The sequence below is a fragment of the Lissotriton vulgaris genome, chromosome 8 (assembly GCF_964263255.1).
Source record: "Lissotriton vulgaris chromosome 8, aLisVul1.2, whole genome shotgun sequence".
In the NCBI taxonomy this organism is placed as follows: domain Eukaryota; kingdom Metazoa; phylum Chordata; class Amphibia; order Caudata; family Salamandridae; genus Lissotriton; species Lissotriton vulgaris.
This window is the reverse complement of record NC_141696.1, coordinates 518,037,697-518,058,298: the sequence shown is the minus strand read 5'-3', so window position 1 is coordinate 518,058,298 and position 20,602 is coordinate 518,037,697.

Genomic DNA, 20,602 nt, shown 5'->3' with positions numbered 1-20,602 from the left:
ATATTTGCGAGTCCAAATGACAGGTTCTGACAGTACCCCCCAACAAGGTAGGCTCTTTCCGTCTGGGTTTGGAAGGGTAACGTTGATGAAAGGAATGGATTAACCTAGGAGCGTGAACATCCTCCTCCAACTCCCACGATCGCTCTTCCGGTCCATAACCTTTCCAATCGATGAGGTAGTACAGTTTCCCTCTGGAGATCTTAGAATCCAGGATTTCTTTCACTTCAAACTCCGTTCCCGTCTCAAGGTGGATTGGCTTAGGAGGTGATTGCATTCTCAGTCCTGCAGAAGCCCTTTTAAGCAAGGAGACATGAAAGACAGGATGAATTTTCATCTTAGGAGGGAGTGTCAATTGATAGGTAACTGGATTAATTTGCTTCTCCACTGGGTAGGGACCAATAAAACGAGGTTGAAATTTTCGATTCCCTTTCAGTCTCAGATGTTTTGTGTTCAACCACACCTTATCTCCAACGGACAGTGGAGGACTTGCACGTCTCTTCTTATCTGCATAAGTCTTATATTTCACCTTAGCCTTTCGCAGATTGTCTACTGCTTCCTGCTGGATTTGATTCAGTTGAGAAACCAAGTCTTTGACAGCTGGGACTGCAACTTCCATTTGTCGAATTGATGCATTTGGGTGCCGCCCATAATTCAAGAAGAAGGGGGAGAAACCAGTTGAGCCATTTTTAGCATTGTTATGGGCGAATTCCGCCGACCACAAGTAGTCTGCCCACTGAATTTCCTCTTTCAGGAGGAATAATCGAAGGTATTGTTCCAGTTCTTGGTTCACCCTTTCTGTTTGCCCATCAGTTTCTGGATTATAGCTCGTAGAAAATCTGGTTTCAGTACCTAGACCCTTCATAAAGGCTCTCCAAAAATGGGATATAAACTGGGAACCCCTATCCGAAATGACCACCTTGGGTATGCCATGGATCCTGACAATCTGGGAACTAAAATGATCTGCTAGTTGTTTGGCTGATGGAGTTCCTTTTAAAGCTATGAAGTGGGCCATTTTAGAGAAAGCATCTACTACCACTAGAATGGTGTCAAAACCCCTGCTCAAAGGTAAATCAGTGATGAGATCTAGTGTTACTGTGTGCCAAGGATAAGGAGGGGTGGGTAAGGGTTGTAGGAAACCTTTTGGGGCTTGTCGTTCAGATTTTCCCTGCGCGCAGATCTCACAAGCCTTAACATATCTCTCAATATCAGTTGACATTCCAGGCCACCAATAGTGTCTCTTTATCAACTCTTCTGTCTTGTTTTCTCCCTTGTGTCCGGCTAACTTATCATCGTGACATTCACGCATCACTTGTTGCTGCAGTTCTGTCATTGGCACATGCAAGGCCTCTCCATGATATGGCAACTGATGAACGATTGTCCGGTTTGGATCTCCTTTAACCCAATCCTGCATAGCCTCTGAACTCATGTTTTCTGCGACGGCCTTTTGGATATTGATTGAGACTGTGGCTCCAATAAACTTGTTCTCAGGGATGATCGGTTGAACATCTATAGCTGCCCTCTGAGACTCGGTGCCCAATCTGGAAAGCGCATCGGCCTTCCCATTTTGTGCTCCTGGACGAAAGGTAATTACGAAGTCGTAATCTGCAAAATACAAGGACCATCTAAGTTGTCTTGGCGTGAGCGTTCTGGCGGATTTCAAGAATTTCAAGTTACGATGATCCGTAAATACTGTAACTTGATGCTGTGTTCCCATCAGATAATGCCGCCACTCCTTGAAGGCGTCCTTGATGGCCAGTAGTTCTTTCTCGGTGATGGTATAATTGATTTCTGCCGGGGTCAGTTTTCTTGATCTGTAGGCTACTGGATGCAGTTGACCCGTGCTCTTGTGACGCTGAGACAGAACCCCCCCCAGTGCCTGATCCGACGCATCGGTCTCTACATAAAACGGTTCCGATGGATCAGCATGAAGCAGTACAGGTGCTGTGGTAAAGGCTTCTTTTAAAGCTTGAAAGGCCTCCTCTGATTCTGTCGACCACTCAAATTTTGTTCCTTTTCTCAACAATCTGGTAAGAGGTAAAATTTTTCCGGAGAACTCACTGATGAATCGTCTATAAAAGTTGGCAAATCCAATGAAGCTTTGGACCTCTTTCACACTCGTCGGGGATTTCCAGGTGGTCACTGCTTCTACCTTTTTTGGATCCATCAAAATGCCGGACGGGGAAAGGATAAATCCTAAGAACTCGACCTGAGAGACATCGAATGCACATTTCTCCAATTTCACGAACAACTTGTTCTCTTGCAATCTTCTCAATACTCCTTTCACCTGCTCATGGTGTTTTGTCACATCGGAGGAGTAAATCAAGATGTCGTCAATGTATACAATGGCGCACTGATCGATGAACTCCTTCAAAATATCATTGATAAAGTGCTGGAAGGCAGCTGGGGCATTACACAGCCCATAGGGCATCACTTGGTATTCGAATAGCCCGAATCTAGTCCGAAAGGCCGTCTTCCATTCATCTCCTTCTCGCATTCTGACTAGATGGTAGGCCCCTCGCAGATCTAATTTTGTATAGATTTGGGCTCCTTTGACCTGATCCAATAAGACCGATATCAAGGGTAGAGGGTACCTGTTCTTTTTTGTTATTCTATTGATTGCTCTGTAATCGATGCACGTTCTCAATTCTCCTTCCTTTTTCGGCACAAAAAATAGGGGCGATGAGACAGGTGACTGTGATGGTCGGATGAAGCCATTCGCCAAATACTTATCCAGGTATTCTTTTAGATGTTGGTGTTCTTTTTCTGTTAGTGCGTACACTCGACTGCATGGCAGATTGGCTCCAGGTTCTAGGTCTATCTTGCAGTCATAGACTCTATGTGGGGGTAAATGTTCCGCTTCCACTTCATTGAACACGTTCTCGAACTCCTTATACTCTTCCGGAATCTGGTGTGTATCAATGGCACACATAGAATGCTCCACAAGACTCAAGGCGTGAGCTGGGTTTATCTCCTCTCCGATAGTTCTTGAAACAAAACAGTTCTCGCAACAGTAATTTGAATCCATGATAACCGTTCTGGAGTTCCAGTTAATTGTAGGGTTATGCTCCGTGAGCCATGGCAATCCAAGAATTAATTGAAACTGTGGAGCGTCGATTAAATTAAATTGAATCTGCTCTCGATGGCCGTCTGTGGTAATCAGTTCCATCACTTCTGTGTGGCTCACAATGGGTCCCGATGATAAATTAGTTCCATCTACTGCTCGGACTGGTTCACTCCTCTCTTTCTTTATTGCTTGGATTCCCACCTTGTCCGCAAAACGCAAGTCGCAGAAATTTCCTGTCGCTCCTGAGTCTATCATAACTGAGACTTCGGTTAGGACCGTTGATCGGAATATCACTTTCATAGACAGAATCAAATGTGGAGCCGCCGCTTGCAAGGTGTTCGCCACATGGTGTTCATTTGGAGTCTCTTCTGTAATTGCACCCACCGGTTCAACTCCAGCTACGGGTGGTGCTGCTAGTTTTCCTTCGGCTTGAATGTTCCTTTGGGCTTCTTCGGACAGTTTCGGACAAAATGCCCACTCGAACCACAATACATGCACAGGTTATTAGTCCTTCTCTTTTCTTTTTCCTCTTTCGTTAGTGGTCCCCTGATGGTTCCGATTTGCATTGGTTCAATACCTGATGCCGTCTCGGAGGTTCTTGTTCCTTCGGAACGTGCTCTGTCAAACCTAGGAATGGCCGCTCGGAAATCCTTCTTCTTTTCTCCTCTTCGCTCCCCTTGACGAAAATCTATTTCTAGAACTAAATCGATGAGGGCCGATATCTCCGTTGGTCGGTTCGAATTTGGGCTAACGTGACTTTCAGCTCGTCCCTCAATCCACGGTAGAAAACTGCTGCTCGCTTGCTTTCTGGCCAATCCGTCTCCACCACCAACTTGTTGAACTGCGCCAGATATGCTATTAAATCTCGATTGCCTTGTCGTAAATCAAGTAATTAATTGTCCACAACCTGGGAGATTCTCCTACGATCAAATATTCGAAGAAATTCTTGTTTGAAATTTTCGAAGTTCCTCAACAGCGGGTCTTCTCTCGAGACTAGGGGCATGGACCAGGCAGCTGCATCCCCGCTCAGATATGAGAGAATGAAGGCCACTTTAGACTGCGCGTCAGGGAAAATGGACGGACGACATAGGAAATGTAAAGAGCATTGTGAGAGGAATATCTGTGCCTTCTGCGGATCCCCATTAAACCTTTCAGGAGCGGCTAAAGGGATAACTGGAGACAGGGAGTGAATGACTTGTGTTGTTGACCTATTTGTCGCTTCTAACACTGGGTTCATGGCCTCTCGCTCTAAACTACTAGTCCGATGTAACCTCAGGGCTAACTCAGCTGTCTCTTTTCGGGCATTAACTACTTCTTGTTTTAAATTTTGGTTCTCCTCTCTTACTGCTCCCAGTTCCTTGTGGATTGCGTCTAAGATTGTTCCTAACGATTGGACATCTATTCCTTCCGCCATCTCTGCTCGGGTGCAAAAGAAACTTGGGCACTTCACTCTGTCAGGGCTCCAAGCATTACCTGATATGTATATTCTTGACTCTCACTTGCGCAGGAGCAGAGATGGATTCTGGCTCGGGAACTAGATGCTAATACCCAAATCCCAAGAGACGATGCCGACAGGTCTAGTAGAACCTCCCTACATCATCCTCCGGGAAGGGGGTGTGGATAAAATAATAAACAGAGAAGAGACTGGTCCGGAAAGTTTCTTCAGACAACTTCCTTCTGGGTGTCTGCGAGTTAGAAACCTGAAATAGAAGCACACCATTAGTTTCCCTACTCTCCTATCCTGACTCTGGTATTCACGGGTTCTTATGTTAACTCACTTTACTATTTCTGGACCTTGCTTCTCTTCTTAAGGGTTATTGTGCTTTTCTCGTCTAGTCAGTTGTTACTGCATAGGAAGACAAGAACGAATGGGTTAGATACCTACTAATACTATTCTATTGTTAAACTAGGACTATTATCTTCTAGGGCATACTTACTTCACTAACTAATCGATGACGCTGTATTTGGGGTTCTGTTAGGATGCTGTTATTAGGATGTCTCTCGACCAAGTCTTTTCCTATTGACAGTCTTTATCTTATTTCTTCAGGCAACAGCTTCAAGATTAAGCAAAGTTCATGTAATCGATTCTTTCTTTGTTCACTCAGTAAATACTCAAGAAATAAGTCTTTCCTCCTATGACATACTAGTTCAGTTACTGTAGGTAATCTTCAGTTTGGCCAAACACTGGTAATCGTTACTTAGCTTTCAATTCGCTGACGGACTCTCTTTACTGTTGGGGTTTTTCTCCTCAGGGGATCATGAATTGTTCGCTTCTCTCTTCGTCGAACCTTCGGGGGTTTTTCTTCAGACACTGGAATCTCGAACTGGGAAATGGGGAAGAATTGCTACGCGTTTGAATTAATACGCCGTAACAATATTTCCTTGACACTCGCGCTAAACGCAAATGGAGTACTACAACCAGGATACTTTAGAACTAAGGATTCAAGGAATTCACCAGAGCTACGCACACAGGTTCGTCTTCGCTAACGGTTCAGGTGAAGTGCGTAGTTTCCAGAGCTCGCGCTCCGTTCGTACTCTCCGCATCAGAACGAGGTTAAACGACTAGAGCGTCAACCTCACAGCACCACGGCACTGTGGCAGCCATTTTGTCTCTCCAGACTCGGACCCTATCAGACCATGACGAATATGCAGGAGTTCTGGCATCATCTTGGGCTGATATTGAACCACATATTTGCGAGTCCAAATGACAGGTTCTGACAACTGTCGACTCAACCGAGTTACAAACAATTACATATTAAAAGTTTAAAACCATCCGAAATGTCAGTGTTCTTTTGTCTAAATCATGTCTTTTACATAAAGTGGGAGAAATACGGCATCAGGCAATGGTCAAAACTTTCACAAAACCCCTTTATGAAAAGAACAGACTAGGAATATCATTAACTATTGCCCTCATTCACAGGGCATAGTCAAGTGGATGTATATTGACAAATACAATGTAGCTCTATTTAACGTGTCCACATATTGTCTGCTTGTGCCCAAAACTGCTGACTGAGAGACGGGGCCTGCTCAAGCCTCATTGGAACATAAAAATGATCAGAAGCTGTAGAGCAGCAGTCCTGGCCTGCTTCGACCCTAGGAACACTAAATTAAACTGTGCCCCAGTAAAATTCATGGAGCGTGCTACTAAAAAACTCAGTGACGCGTCGACAGCATGCGATTCTCCATTAGCATAATGTTTGATAAGCTTTACCTGCTACCCCTACTGGTTTTATGATGTTATTGCTACCCTTACCGGTTTTTAAGAATTATGACATTTTAAATGAAATCTGGATACCTTTTTTTTTTTTTTTTTTTTTTTAGTTTTGTAATTGCAATGGTTTTTCAAATTACGCAATAAATACATTTATATATCCTCATTGCGGTGGTACTAGTGGCAGTTGCATGCCTATGGAAAAAAAGAAAATGAAACCTGCTTTGTCCTTACTGGAGCATTACAATGGTACGATGGAGAATATAGCAGGTGACAGTACACTAGAACAGTGCCACAATGTAGCCTAACAAATGGTAAAGTATTGAAAGTATAACTAGTACTTGTGTTGAATTTCTTTGACATTGGCTACTACTACAAGAAATAGTACTGAAGCTGAGTAAGTCTAGAATATATCCTCAGATTCCTTCACCAGCCTGTTGCTATGACCTTATCCTCCCCAGCAAGTGTGTGGAATTATTGTTGTCATTTATTCACACATCAATCAAAACCACACAGCCCAGGGGAAGATGGTTAGGGTTTGGAAAATGGATGGGAATATTGGTTTCTTTTTGGGTAAGTTTTGTTGAGAGAAGAAAAAAAAAGCACAGCATGGACAAACAATAATTGAAGATAAAGAAATCTTTGGGTACAAAGCTAACCATAAATCTTTTAAGTGACATAAAGGAAGTGCATGCACTACTTCATGCATTGTTACTGAAAAGTAAGTAGTACTTTCGACAACCGTTAATGACAGAATGCGACAGTACAGGGCTGCAGCGTTTTCACTTGCCTATCCCTGCACTCAGAGAAACACTTCTTACATTAAATTAGGTTTAAAAAATAGCCGAAGTAAAACCTATAGAATGGCTGTGGGGATCAATTAAGAAGCAGAGAGAGATCCAAGAAATGCAGAGTAACAGTCATAGAAGTTCACAGCAATAACATTACTTAAAAAATCATTAGAAAAGAATGGATTCTGTATCTGTATGTTGTTGTAGTTGTCGTGTTGAATTTGGTAAGTAAGTTGCACACATCAAACCATTCCTCTTATTAGCGGCACTCCTCCATTCCAGCTGACGCTTCGTCCATCAATGTTGGTGACCAGAAGACACCCTGTCCACTGCCTGCCTGGCGGATGCTGAATTGCGGCTCGCTAATGTGAAGCCTGACTTCATCCTTTTTTCCCATTGCACAGACTGAGACCCGGCCTGTAATTATTGATGGAAAAACAGGAAGTGATATTAGAACACCACTGACAAATAAATATAAGTTATGTACGCTGTGTAGTGCAAAAAGTCACACTTTGAGTTTCCTAATACACAGTAAAATATTTTTGAAAGTGCGTACTCTGTCTGAGTCTCCTTTTGAAGGATAAATAAGTATGGGCAAATTAATTTAGCGGATCTTTCCCCTCAAGCTAGGTGTACTGTAAACTGTGTTTTAGAATAAAGTTAGACCTTCCCAGCAGTGCTCCCACCCAGACCCTTACTAAAGCCAGTCGCAAAAATGTAGCAGACCCCCAATCACATCTCAAAAAACGAGGCCTAGTAGAAAATTGGTGACAAAACGTACTTTGAAAGTAAAAGTAGACCAAATACCCCCTTACCCACCGTGGATTGTATTCAAACCACTTGCAAGCAAGCAAAAGTATCCATACCCAGCATCGCTCCAAGACTCGCAAACCCCACCACAAACAGCCCCCCACCCAAACACATGCAATACAAATACTGCTAACCCTAACGAGCCCTAAGTTAAGAATAGTGGCAAACGCTTTCTTTAACTATGCCAAATCCCCCCTTTCCCACCATGGATTTTCTTCAAATCACTTGCACCCAAAATTACACATTCCCACGAGTGCTTCAAGACCCCAGAACTCAGTTGCAAAAATCTGGAACACCCCGAAACACATGCAAACCTGCTGCTAGGGCTAACCCTAACAAACCCTAAGTTACAAAAAGTGCCAAAAGGCTTTTCCGCATGGATTTTGTCCAAACCACTTCTATCCGGTATTAGACCTTCCCAGCAATGCCCCAAGACCCGCCATCCCACCTGCAAAAAAGCATAACACCCCCAAACAGCCAAAAAGGAAAATCTCAAACTTACAATATTTATCCGCCTTCGGTCCAAACGCGCTGTGCAGCTAGGTCATAACTCCCGTTTTCCACCACAGATTTCCTGAAAAGCAAATGCAATCAAAATTAGACTGTCCCAGCAGTGCTCCCAGACCCCAAAACCCACCCACAAACACCCGGAACCCCCCCAAAGAGCACCTCAAAGGCAAGCAAGTCAGCAAAAATGCAAAACAAATTTTGCCTCCGATTTGGTCCAAACCACTTTTATCCGGTATTAGAGCTTCCCAGCAATGGCCCCAGAGCCGTCAACCCAGGCGAAAACTAGTAGAAGACCCCCAAACAGCCAAAAAGCAAAAGTACAAAAATGGGGACTTAGTCATTTTCATGGCAATTTCCAAAATCACTCCGCGCACGCTCTGCAGCTAGGCCCTAACTCCCCTCTGCCACCATGGATTTGCTTCAAACCTCTTGCAATCAAAAGTATTAATAGCTAGCAGTGCTCCCAGACCTCGAAACCCACCCACAAACACCAGGAAGCCCCCCAAACAGGCCCCCGAAAACGCTACATTGAGCGAAATGTCAGAAATAGCAAAAGAAATGTCATCATGGATTTTGTCCAAACCCCTTCTATCCGGTATTAGACCTTCCCAGCAATGCCCCAAGACCCGCCAACCCACCTGCAAAAAAGCACAACACCCCCAAACAGCCAAAAAGGAAATCTCATACTTACAATATTTATCGGCCTTCGGTCTAAACGCGCTGTGCAGCTAGGTCATAACTCCCGTTTTCCACCACGGATTTCCTGAAAAGCAAATGCAATCAAAATTAGACTGTCCCAGCAGTGCTCCAAGACCCCAAAACCCACCCACAAACACCGGGAACCCCCCCAAAGAGCACCTCAAAGGCAACCAAGTCAGCAAAAACGCAAAAAAAATTCGCCTCCAATTTGGTCCAAACCACTTTTATCCGGTATTAGAGCTTTCCAGCAATGGCCCCAGAGCCGTCAACCCAGGTGAAAACTAGAAGAAGACCCCCAAACAGCCAAAAAGCAAAAGTACAAAAATGGGGACAGTCATTTTCATGGCAATTTCCAAAATCACTCCGCGCGAGCTCTGCAGCTAGGCCCTAACTCCCCTCTGCCACCATGGATTTGATTCAAACCTCTTGCAATCAAAAGTATCAATAGCCAGCAGTGCTCCCAGACCTCGAAACCCACCCGCAAACACCAGGAAGCCCCCCAAACAGGCCCCCAAAAACGCTACATTGAGCGAAATGTCAGAAATAGCAAAAGAAATGTCATCATGGATTTTGTCCAAACCACTTCTATCCGGTATTAGACCTTCCCAGCAATGCCCCAAGACCCGCCAACCCACCTGCAAAAAAGCACAACACCCCCAAACAGCCAAAAAGGAAAATCTCATACTTACAATATTTATCGGCCTTCGGTCTAAACGCGCTGTGCAGCTAGGTCATAACTCCCGTTTTCCACCACGGATTTCCTGAAAAGCAAATGCAATCAAAATTAGACTGTCCCAGCAGTGCTCCAAGACCCCAAAACCCACCCACAAAAACCGGGAACCCCCCCAAAGAGCACCTCAAAGGCAACCAAGTCAGCAAAAACGCAAAAAAAATTTCGCCTCCAATTTGGTCCAAACCACTTTTATCCTGTATTAGAGCTTCCCAGCAATGGCCCCAGAGCCGTCAACCCAGGTGAAAACTAGAAGAAGACCCCCAAACAGCCAAAAAGCAAAAGTACAAAAATGGGGACAGTCATTTTCATGGCAATTTCCAAAATCACTCCGCGCACGCTCTGCAGCTAGGCCCTAACTCCCCTCTGCCACCATGGATTTGCTTCAAACCTCTTGCAATCAAAAGTATCAATAGCCAGAAGTGCTCCCAGACCCCAAAACCCACCCACAAACACCAGGAAGCCCCCCAAACAGGCCCCCGAAAACGCAACATTGAGCGAAATGTCAGAAATAGCAAAAAAAATGTCATCATGGATTTTGTCAAAACCACTTCTATCCGGTATTAGACCTTCCCAGCAATGCCCCTAGACCCGCCAACCCACCCGCAGAAAAGCACAACACCCCCAAACAGCCAAAAAGGAAAATCTTATACTTACAATATTTATCGGCCTTCGGTCCAAACGCGCTGTGCAGCTAGGTCATAACTCCCGTTTTCCACCACGGATTACCTGAAAAGCAAATGCAATCAAAATTAGACTGTCCCAGCAGTGCTCCCAGACCCCAAAACCCACCCACAAACACCGGGAATCCCCCCAAAGAGCACCTCAAAGGCAAGCAAGTCAGCAAAAACACACAAAAAAATTCGCCTCCGATTTGGTCCAAACCACTTTTATCCAGTATTAGAGCTTCCCAGCAATGGCCCCAGAGCTGTCATCTCACCTGCAAAGAAGTAGAACACCCCCACAAGTGCAGAGTTTTTCTTCATTGGGCGTAATCCAGCCCTCTGCTTTGAGGGAAATAGGAGTCTGGAGGAGGAGGATAGAGGAGCATGTTCTTGTGAACTTGTGAACCTGAGGAATGCAGACTGCGGCACCTTCAAATCAATAAACAAACAAGTGAAGACAGTTCTGCTGATGGGCTTGTTTTTGTGATTAGGTGATTAAAGTTTTAATTATATTGACTGTGCAAAACAAAGAAAGACAGACACACAGGAATAAAAGTGAATAAGGACGAAATAGAAATGTATTGATTCATTGTCTGATTTTCAGGGCTCGGTGTCAGGGAATAAGAATAAGAGTTCGTCCTCATACTCTGCGAATTCAGGCAGGAGTAGGTCAGTGTCACCTAACAGAGAAGAAATTCCCTCATCTACGTTGCTGTCTTCCTCGTCTTCATCCAGTGTGTGTTCTCGTACTTTGTAATCTGGTGGTATGAGGTGCTGATTCATCTTGATCCTTGTTAACCTCTCCAAATTTTTGGGCTAGAGGCGGCTCCGTTTGGAAGTTACAATGCCACCAGCAGCACTGAAAACACATTCAGAAGACACACTTGCGAGTGGGCAAGACAAGTAGTTTATAGCCAGGTTGGAGAGCTGTGCCCACAATTCTTTTTTCCCATGCCAATACGCCAATGGGTCAGCATTAACATAGACCTCTGTTGAGTCATTCAGATAGTCCTGCACCATCGACTCAAGGTTCTCCAAGGTTCCTCCACTTTGCTTACTTTTTGCTGGGACCTTTTGAGAACCAAACCCAAGGAAAGTTAGCCAATCCTCTTCTTTACCCAATGTTACTGTTGTGTCTGGTGCTGATGATCCGGTTGCAGGTGTCTTTAACGGCTGAGAGGTCACTTGTGCCACAGCCACAGGTGCAGAAGTGGATTCTTTTGACTGGGGATGGCCTGCTGATGCTGATGTACTGTCTTTTCCTTCAATTTTCTGCTGTTCCCTTTCAAACCTCATGGCTGACAAGGCTAGCCATGGTTTGTACTTTGTAACATCTTCATCATCAAAAGGAAAGAATGCTCGGCCTGCCAGCGCCTTTTTGTAGCGTGGATCCAGAATAGTAGCACAAATGTAATGCTGTTCTGAGTGAATCATTTTAAGACGTTCATCGCCAAGTAGGCGCTCTAATAATTTCTCCGCCAAAACAAAAGCGTCTTTCTTTTCTTCATCTTTTTGAAACATAGAAGACACCGCCTTCAGTTGGTGCTCCACCATGCGCAACTCCCTGCTGACTGCACGCGTGAAGACCTCAAAAGGATGAAGCATGTCTGTCAGGCTTTTAACTAGCTTCCATTGTGCCGCATCTAGCCTCAGGTCCTTCTGAGCTGTACCAGTGTTAACAAAATAGTGATCGAGTACCGTATACTGCTCATACAGATGCTCAAGCATGTAGAAGGTTGAGTTCCACTGTGTTGGCACCTCCTGGATGAGTGCTTTCACTGGCATTCGACGTTCATGTAGCAGGCTCCTCAGATGCTTCCGGGCCTTAAAAGAATGGCTGAAATGGTTGCACATTCTTCGGCAGGTGGCCACTAACTCGCACGCTGGACTGTCTTCACTCAAGAATTTTTTAACAACCTGGTTTATACAGTGCGCCAAACACGGCACTCTGAAATAGTGACCCAGATCCATGGCCTTAACTACATTGGCGCCATTATCCGTGGAAACATAACCAATTTGGAGTTTTTTTGGGGACAGCCAGTGAAAGACCTTTGTGTTAAACTCATTCAAAATGTTTTCTGCTGTATGACGTTTCTCCAAGCCAAACATGGCTAGTGTTGCATGTTTCCGAGCAGCTTTAAAAACTTGGTCCGGGTCAACACCTGCGTTTAGCTTTGCTTTAACCCCTGAAAAAGAGACCCAGTGTGCAGTGATGCACATATAATCAGCACCTGCACCACTGGTCCACATGTCTGTTGTCAGATGTATAGTGTGAACAGCAGTCTTCTGCAAAGCTTCCCCAATCACCTCCAGCACATCTTCATGTAGTGCTGGAACCGCAACTCTGGCAAAATAGAACTGGCTAGGAACCTTCCATTTAGGGCAGAGTGGTGCCACTAATTCTATAAAAAAACCAACCCCTTCTACAAAAGAAAAAGGGAGAAGGTCCAGAGCTAGCATTTTAGCCAGCTTAGTGTTATACAGACGCGTGGGTGGTTGTGATCAAATGGCGCGCCTGAAAACAACATGGTTCTAATGTTGCCCTGGACCATGCATTTACGGGATGATGATGATGACTTCTTCGAACTTTTTCGCATTGGTGTCTCACTCTCTCCTACACTCTTAGTGTGGCTCACATGGGGTGTGCTGCTGACAGGGGTACTGGGTGTAAGTGAAGTTAAGTGTTTGACACGTCTTCTTCCTCCTTGTCATCATCAGATGAAACATCAAAGTTTTCTTGACTTGCAATTCGGGCTTCCTTGATCTCCTTTAGGTGCGCAAACCATTGGACAGCGTGCTGTCTCTTAAGATGACCTCTCTGGCCTCAGGTACCATAGTTGGTACCAAACTTACCACGACTAACTGCAAGCTTACAAATGCTACAAATGGCAAAGTTTTCCTTTTTTGGGCAAACACTAAAGAAGCCCCAAACTGCGGACTTGAAATGTCTGTGGGGGCCGGAGGAGGCGGCGATACTGGTGGTGGTCATGCTTCTAATGCCAGATGCAGTGGAGGATGTGGATTGCCGAACTTTACTACGTTGTGCACTTTCACCACCACTAATTTAGGTTGAGGTGGATGGAGGACCCTTCTGGCGAGGAAGAAATATGGAAGCGTTAGGTGTTGGTGTACTAGTTAACTCCAATGATTGTGGTATTTCCATTGCCTCCTCATCGACAACATCATCACGCTCAGCAGCTTCTCGGGCTAGGGTCAAAATGTCTGTTTGCTGCATGCCCGCTTGGGCTGCAGTGACCTTTATGATGACTGGGTCGTCGTCGTGAGAGTCATCATCAGCAGGAGTATCCGCCACTTCTTCTTGAGCCTCATCACACTCCATAACTATGAGACTTTGGACAAGCTTCCTTTTACGCTTAAATACCTTTGTCAGATCATAGTGTGCCTCACTCTCAGATGGCAGTGGTGCTGGTTCCCAATTTTGATCCATATCATCAGAAGGAGGTGTGCTTGAAGAAGATGTAGACCCCACCCTTGATCTCTTCCTTGCTAGGGATGTGGAAGACAATGAATGATCATCAGGAGGAGTGGCTTCCTCAAATGATACCTCGGCTTGATTGTCGATTTCCTGATGTGCCCCTACTTCGGGAGGAACAACTATTGTGGGCACTTGTGACCCTCCATGCACCTCTGCTTGCGCATCTCCTTGCGCTGCCTCTCCTTCCACTTGTACTTGGGCTTTTACTTGTACATGTGGTTGTTGTTGTGGCTGTGGTTGTTCAACACTCGTCAGATGAGTTACAACAACCTGTGTTGATTGAGGGACTTTGCTGCTACTTTCTTGCGATGAGCCAACATCACTGGTCGATGGTGATTGAACAACTAGACTAAGTGCCTCTGCAGCACTCAAGGGCTTGGACTTAAGTTGGCGTGGTGGCGGTGGCACTGAGCCCAATGGAGCAGGGGTGCTGCTCCCAGCTTGGTCCCCAGCAGATCCCGCTGCTGCTGCAGGCGTACTTTTTTTTCTACTCCCAAAAAATGTGGCGGGCGGCACACCAGTCTCCTTGGTGACTTGCTTCTTCTGCTCCTTACTGGCAACTTTCTTGCTAGAGGAGCTATGGGGAACTTTTTTGGGGGCCATCTTCTTCAGAGGTCAGAACAGCAGGCCGCAGTTGCACGAGTTGCAGAGTTGTCGGTGGCCAGACGTGCCGTCGCGTGACATTATGCTGCACACACACACCGCTGCAGGACTTCTTCCTGGCACTGGTGGTTCTCTTGAGTCTTGTGCACCTACAAGCAATGGAAGACAGAGGAACATCAGTTCAGTTATACACCCCAAAAACTCGAAAACCACTCAAAAATCAGCACAATCTCATGCCATCCATGCCCTCAAAGATGTTTAAATTCAAGACACCCCACAGAAAGACTAGGCCCATGCACCACTCACTACCCCTGGGCATAATGGTTGAAAGCTGGGCAAAATGGTTGCAGGCCTAAGAACACTGCCTGCATTCAAAATGGCCACTTGCCTCCCAGCACATGGTCAGGGCCTGCCTGTACCAGCACTCAAAATGGCCCCGACCCACATGGCCTGTCCCCATGAACACCCCAAAAAATCAAAAAACACAGAAAATTCAGCACAATTCCATGCCATCCATGCCCTCCATGATGTTTAAATTCAAGACACCCCACAGAAAGACTAAGCCCATGCACCACTCACTACCCCTGGTCAAAAGGCCATAACAACAGCCCAAAAAATCGAAAAACACAGAAAAATCAACACAATCCCATGCCATCCATGCCCTCCATGATGTTTAAATTCAAGACACCCACAGAAAGACTAGGCCCATGCACCACTCACTACCCCTGGTCAAAAGGCCACAACAACAGCCCAAAAAATCGAAAAACACAGAAAAATCGGCACAATCCCATGCCATCCATGCCCTCCATGATGTTTAAATAAAAGACACCCCACAGAAAGACTAGGCCCATGCACCACTCACTACCCCTGGGCATAATGGTTGAAAACTAGGCAAAATGGTTGCAGGTCTAGGAACACTGCCTGCATTCAAAATGGCAACTTGCCTACCTACACATGCCAGGGCCTGCCTGTACCAGCACTCAAAATGGCCCCCACCCACATGGCCTGTCCCCATGAACACCCCAAAAAATCGAAAAACACAGAAAAATCAGCACAATCCCATGCCATCCATGCCCTCCATGATGTTTAAAGTCAAGACACCCCACAGAATGACTAGGCCCATGCACCACTCACTACCCCTGGTCAAAAGGCCACAACAACAGCCCAAAAAATCGAAAAACACAGAAAAATCAGCACAATCCCATGCCATCCATGCCCTCCATGTTGTTTAAATTCAAGACACCCACAGAAAGACTAGGCCCATGCACCACTCACTACCCCTGGTAAAGAGGCAACAACAACAGCCCAAAAAATCGAAAAACACAGAAAAATCAGCACAATCCCATGCCATCTATGCCCTCCATGATGTTTAAATTCAAGACACCCCACAGAAAGACTAGGCCCATGCACCACTCACTACCCCTGGGCATAATGGTTGAAAACTAGGCAAAATGGTTGCAGGCCTAAGAACACTGCCTGCATTTAAAATGACCACTTGCCTCCCAGCACATGGCCAGAGCCTGCCTGTACCAGCACTCAAAATGGCCCGCACCCACATGGCCTGTCCCCACGAACACCCCACAAAATCGAAAAACACAGAAAAATCAGCACAATCCCATGCCATCCAAGACCTCCATGATGTTTAAATTCAAGACACCCCACAGAAAGGCTAGGCCCATGCACCACTCACTACCCCTGGGCATAATGGTTGAAAGCTAGGCAAAATGGTTGCAGGCCTAAGAGCACTGCCTACATTCAAAATGGCCACTTGCCTCCCAGCACATGGCCAGGGCCTGCCTGTACCAGCACTCAAAATGGCCCGCACCCACATGGCCTGTCCCCATGAACACCCCAAAAAATCGAAAAACACAGAAAAATCAGCACAATCCCATGCCATCCATGCCCTCCATGATGTTTAAAGTCAAGACACCCCACAGAATGACTAGGCCCATGCACCACTCACTACCCCTGGTCAAAAGGCCACAACAACAGCCCAAAAAATCGAAAAACACAGAAAAATCAGCACAATCCCATGCCATCCATGCCCTCCATGTTGTTTAAATTCAAGACACCCACAGAAAGACTAGGCCCATGCACCACTCACTACCCCTGGTAAAGAGGCAACAACAACAGCCCAAAAAATCGAAAAACACAGAAAAATCAGCACAATCCCATGCCATCTATGCCCTCCATGATGTTTAAATTCAAGACACCCCACAGAAAGACTAGGCCCATGCACCACTCACTACCCCTGGGCATAATGGTTGAAAACTAGGCAAAATGGTTGCAGGCCTAAGAACACTGCCTGCATTCAAAATGGCCACTTGCCTACCTGCACATGCCAGGGCCTGCCTGTACCAGCACTCAAAATGGCCCCCACCCACATGGCCTGTCCCCATGAACACCCCAAAAAATCGAAAAACACAGAAAAATCAGCACAATCCCATGCCATCCATGCCCTCCATGATGTTTACATTCAAGACACCCCACAGAAAGACTAGGCCCATGCACCACTCAGTACCCCTGGTCAAAAGGCCACAACAACAGCCCAAAAATCGAAAAACACAGAAAAATCAGCACAATCCCATGCCATCCATGCCCTCCATGATGTTTAAATTCAAGACACCCCACAAAAAGACTAGGCCCATGCACCACTCACTACCCGTGGTCAAAAGGCCACAATAACAGCCCAAAAACTCGAAAAACACAGAAAAATCAGCACAATCCCATGCCATCCATGCCCTCCATTATGTTTAAATTCAAGACACCCCACAGAAAGACTAGGCCCATGCACCACTCACTACCCCTGGGCATAATGGTTGAAAACTAGGCAAAATGGTTGCAGGCCTAAGAACACTGCCTGCATTCAAAATGGCCACTTGCCTCCCAGCACATGGCCAGGGCCTGCCTGTACCAGCACTCAAAATGGCCCCCACCCACATGGCCTGTCCCCATGAACACCTCAAAAAATTGAAAAACACAGAAAAATCAGCACAATCCCATGCCATCCATGCCCTCCATGATGTTTAAATTCAAGACACCCCACAGAAAGACTAGGCACATGCACCACTCACTACCCCTGGGCATAATGGTTGAAAGCTGGGCAAAATGGTTGCAGGCCTAAGAACACTGCCTGCATTCAAAATGGCCACTTGCCTCCCAGCACATGGCCAGGGCCTGCCTGTACCAGCACTCAAAATGGCCCCCACCCACATGGCCTGTCCCCATAAACACCCCAAAAAATCGAAAAACACAGAAAAATCAGCACAATCCCATGCCATCCATGCCCTCCATGATGTCTGAATTCAAGACACCTCACAGAAAGACTAGGCCCATGCACCACTCACTACCCCTGGTCAAAAGGCCACAACAACAGCCCAAAAATCGAAAAACACAGTAAAATTAGCACAATCCCATGCCATCCATGCCCTCCATGATGTTTAAATTCAAGACACCCCACAGAAACACTAGGCCCATGCACCACCCACTACCCCTGGGCATAATGGTTGAAAACTAGGCAAAATGGTTGCAGGCCTAAGAACACTGCCTGCATTCAAAATGGCCACTTGCCTCCCAGCACATGGCCAGGGGGTGCCTGTACCAGCACTCAAAATGGCCCCCACCCACATGGCCTGTCCCCATGAACACCCCAAAAAATTGAAAAACACAGAAAAATCAGCACAATCCCATGCCATCCATGCCCTCCATGATGTTTAAATAAAAGACACCCCACAGAAAGACTAGGCCCATGCACCACTCACTACCCCTGTGCATAATGGTTGAAAACTAGGCAAAATGGTTGCAGGAGCTAGGAACACTGCCTGCATTCAAAATGGCCACTTGCCTACCTGCACATGGCCAGGGCCTGCCTGTACCAGCACTCAAAATGGCCCCCACCCACATGGCCTGTCCCCATGAACACCCCAAAAAATCGAAAAACACAGAAAAATCAGCACAATCCCATGCCATCCATGCCCTCCATGATGTTTAAATTCAAGACACCCCACAGAAAGACTAGGCCCGTGCACCACTCACTACCCCTGGTCAAAAGGCCACAACAACAGCCCAAAAAATCGAAAAACACAGAAAAATCAGCACAATCCCATGCCATCCATGCCCTCCATGTTTAAATTCAAGACACCCACAGAAAGACTAGGCCCATGCACCACTCACTACCCCTGGTAAAGAGGCAACAACAACAGCCCAAAAAATCGAAAAACACAGAAAAATCAGCACAATCCCATGCCACATGTTATGTTTATGTTATTAGTGGTTGAAAACTGGGCAAAATGGTTCCAGGCCTAAGAACACTGCCTGCATTCAAAATGACCACTTGCCTCCCAGCACATGGCCAGAGCCTGCCTGTACCAGCACTCAAAATGGCCCGCACTCACATGGCCTGTCCCCACAAACACCCCAAAAAATCGAAAAAGCACAGAAAAATCAGCACAATCCCATGCCATCTATGCCCTCCATGATGTTTAAATTCAAGACACCCCACAGAAAGACTAGGCCCATGCACCACTCACTACCCCTGGGCATAATGGTTGAAAACTAGGCAAAATGGTTGCAGGCCTAAGAGCACTGCCTGCATTCAAAATGGCCACTTGCCTCCCAGCACATGGCCAGGGCCTGCCTGTACCAGCACTCAAAATGGCCCGCACCCACATGGCCTGTCCCCATGAACACCTCAAAAAATCGAAAAACACAGAAAAATCAGCACATTCCCATGCCATCCATGCCCTCCATGATGTTTAAATTCAAGACACCCCACAGAAAGACTAGGCACATGCACCACTCACTACCCCTGGGCATAATGGTTGAAAGCTGGGCAAAATGGTTGCAGGCCTAAGAACACTGCCTGCATTCAAAATGGCCACTTGCCTCCCAGCACATGGCCAGGGCCTGCCTGTACCAGCACTCAAAATGGCCCCCACCCACATGGCCTGTCCCCATAAACACCCCAAAAAATCGAAAAACACAGAAAAATCAGCACAATCCCATGCCATCCATGCCCTCCATGATGTCTGAATTCAAGACACCTCACAGAAAGACTAGGCCCATGCACCACTCACTACCCCTGGTCAAAAGGCCACAACAACAGCCCAAAAATCGAAAAACACAGAAAAATCAGCACAATCCCATGCCATCCATGCCCTCCATGATGTTTAAATTCAAGACACCCCACAAAAAGACTAGGCCCATGCACCACCCACTACCCCTGGGCATAATGGTTGAAAACTAGGCAAAATGGTTGCAGGCCTAAGAACACTGCCTGCATTCAAAATGGCCACTTGCCTCCCAGCACATGGCCAGGGGGTGCCTGTACCAGCACTCAAAATGGCCCCCACCCACATGGCCTGTCCCCATGAACACCCCAAAAAATTGAAAAACACAGAAAAATCAGCACAATCCCATGCCATCCATGCCCTCCATGATGTTTAAATAAAAGACACCCCACAGAAAGACTAGGCCCATGCACCACTCACTACCCCTGGGCATAATGGTTGAAAACTAGGCAAAATGGTTGCAGGAGCTAGGAACACTGCCTGCATTCAAAATGGCCACTTGCCTACCTGCACATGGCCAGGGCCTGCCTGTACCAGCACTCAAAATGGCCCCCACCCACATGGCCTGTCCCCATGAACACCCCCAAAAATCGAAAAACACAGAAAAATCAGCACAATCCCATGCCATCCATGCCCTCCATGATGTTTAAATTCAAGACACCCCACAGAAAGACTAGGCCCGTGCACCACTCACTACCCCTGGTCAAAAGGCCATAACAACAGCCCAAAAAATCGAAAAACACAGAAAAATCAACACAATCCCATGCCATCCATGCCCTCCATGATGTTTAAATTCAAGACACCCACAGAAAGACTAGGCCCATGCACCACTCACTACCCCTGGTCAAAAGGCCACAACAACAGCCCAAAAAATCGAAAAACACAGAAAAATCGGCACAATCCCATGCCATCCATGCCCTCCATGATGTTTAAATAAAAGACACCCCACAGAAA